Source organism: Montipora capricornis, chromosome 9 (genome assembly GCF_036669925.1).
Source record: "Montipora capricornis isolate CH-2021 chromosome 9, ASM3666992v2, whole genome shotgun sequence".
NCBI lineage: Eukaryota > Metazoa > Cnidaria > Anthozoa > Scleractinia > Acroporidae > Montipora > Montipora capricornis.
This window is the reverse complement of record NC_090891.1, coordinates 9,220,365-9,222,864: the sequence shown is the minus strand read 5'-3', so window position 1 is coordinate 9,222,864 and position 2,500 is coordinate 9,220,365. Positions and strand designations below refer to the sequence as shown.

The following is a 2,500-nucleotide window of genomic DNA, read 5'->3' as shown; positions in this document are numbered from 1 at the left end:
TCTTCATTTATTTGGCTTCTCCTCATTGGGTTAGACCATAGTTCTTAACTTCTAAAGATAAAGGTTAAAGAGGGCCAAGATTGATCCAACCCAAGCTATACTGGTTGATGGTGGTGGTTCAGTCTAAGAGCTCTCAAAGACCTACGTAGCCTGCGTGGAGTTACTCGGGCAGCGGGAACGACCCCTCGAGCATGCGCCACGTTGGCTCTGGTTTGACATGAATCAACTCTCACTCTTTCTGCAAGAGCGTCGCGCCTTTGGCCCAACTCCCACGCCTAGAAGGAAAAAATGGCCTTTGTTGTTGTAACAAAAGCAACATTTGTTCTTTTCACTCGAACACCATGAAATCCTACTTTGATCGGTCGTCTTTCGTTCATTTTCTTTGTTCTTGTGGTTATTCGTTTACACATCTCTTGAACTATAAAACGTCCTCTAAAGCCTTCGGAATATCTTCGGAATTTATTGGGCCCTTCCCAAAAATCTCACGCTAGTGATTTGAAAAAGTTGGCTAGTGCACTGCAGCTAATTTCTTTCAATATTGTGACCATATATTCGCAACTTCCACGCCAGGACTTCTCTGTGGAACCTTCAATTATTACACTGTAAGCCAACTGCGGTATTTTTTAGTCTAGTTAAAGTATTCACACTAAAACAGTTAAGTGATTGCTACAAGTGCGATTTTTTTCGTTTAGCAGTTTGTGAAATTGCGAGCGGTTATTCCATCGAGTTCAGAGCTAGTGGTTTACAAAAGCGCTTTTCAAGACAATTTTTTTTGGCGAACCGTAGTACAAAGGCTGTTGATTGTCCAAAACCTTTTCGAACGGGAAGAAGAGCAAAAGAGAGGAGCAACTCTCTTTGAGGAATTTCTTGGGGTAAAGTAATCGTTGGCAACAGCGATCTAAGTTGGACTTGGGTGAAATAACCGACTCTTCATGTTTCCAGACATCATACTCATTGAAGCTTTCCAGGTCTTTATTTAAAGGGGCTAGGTCACGCTATTTTAGGTAATTTTGTTTAATTTTGTTAATTATGAGCACTAAACGTCAAAGTGGCAGAGCAAGAGTCTTTCATTTGCAAAATCACGGCCACATAACAACTGAGAATGATTTTCCAGCTGTATAAATGACATTTTGATATAGACTGATATAAATTTGAAAAAAAGTGGGCCGACGTTTTTCAAATTTACCCAAATTCAATCCATTTCAATCCTCTCCAGTTTCGTCCTTCCATGTCCCTTCTTGGCTTCCCTGTGTTTTGTTAGAGTTCTTCTATAGTTTTGAACAGTTATTTTGATATTTTAGTTAATTCTATGACCATTCGATCAGTACTGAAATTACCTAAAATTGCGTGACCTAGCCCCTTTAGCGGGGTTCGTGCTACTCCATCAAAAGCCTTGGCCCGGGTTGCTCGAAGCATGGTTAGCGTTAAGCAACGTTAAATAACTTAACTTAAAGGGCGCTTGAAAAGCCCTTTAAAAAAAAAGATTTGGTGGGAAAACGCTTGAAAACACCTTGAAGTTTTGCTTGGGTGAAAAATTTAAGGAGACGTTTCAAAAATTGAGCCCAAATTTGACTATTGGTGTAAGGTTAAATGCAGAATTTAACATGCCAGTGCGTGCACTTAACTCACAGGACGTGGGAAGAGAATATCAAGGTACAGGCTTTTTCAGCAAAGAAAACACTGAAACGCTATGTATGGCATAGAAATCTTCTTACAAACATTCCTTGAAAACTCCATTTATGGTTCTTGAAGACAACTTGAATACTCCTGGAATTTTGTAAACAAAATCCAGCACGAACTCTGTAATATTAGTTTACTGAATTATTAGAAGTTAATGTTGGAAGCTTTTACAGTCTGATAACAACGATTCGTTGTAAGTATGCTTTTATTAAAGTGCATCCAGATGGGTCACTCCTTATTAATTTAATATTCGGTATATGGAGCGGTTTTCAGTACAAGTTGATTTGCTCAGCGTGTTCATCTCAGCCAATCGGAAAACGCCTTTGACTGAACGTTCTGGTGCTTTCCGAATGGAGTTTGATGATTTTGTTGTTTTCACGTCAATATTGAAAGGCACTGAATTAAAACAATGAAGTACTTCTACCGTCCTTTTTTTTTTTTTTGTATTTGGAGGCAAACAGAAGATATACTTGAAACGATATCGGCATAAATAAAGTCAGTGAAAATAATTTATGACCTGTCTCTTTTTTGAAGCGTGTCTTTCAGATTTTTCTGTAATTTACTGTGTTCTCGAGTTAATGTTGACGGCAGCGTCTTTACTGTGCTTTATGCGTACGTTCTCGAGAAAGGGTTGTGACTGGAATGGATATGTTGCCGGTCAAATCCGTTCTCAGATTAAATCCTTTTTTTTTACCTAGGTTCAATTAATTGGTGATCCTCATTTTACCTACAATACTAGACATATTTAGTTGGAACACTTAGCGAATGGTCCAGAATCATTGTGTTACAAGATCGTAACTTATACCACATCCCCCTCTCC

At 38.8% G+C, this 2,500-nt stretch overlaps 1 protein-coding gene across 1 annotated transcript in view; it reads left to right on the top strand.

The window, feature by feature from the left end:
• The window catches only part of LOC138015203 (ORC ubiquitin ligase 1-like), a 27,404-nt gene extending 25,218 nt beyond the window's left edge, over positions 1–2,186 (top strand). Inside the window, exon 6 of the mRNA XM_068862165.1 lies at positions 1–2,186. This exon is cut by the window's left edge and continues 3,637 nt beyond it. The gene's annotated coding sequence lies outside the window, so the exon portion shown is untranslated.
• The last annotated feature ends 314 nt before the right edge of the window (positions 2,187–2,500 follow it).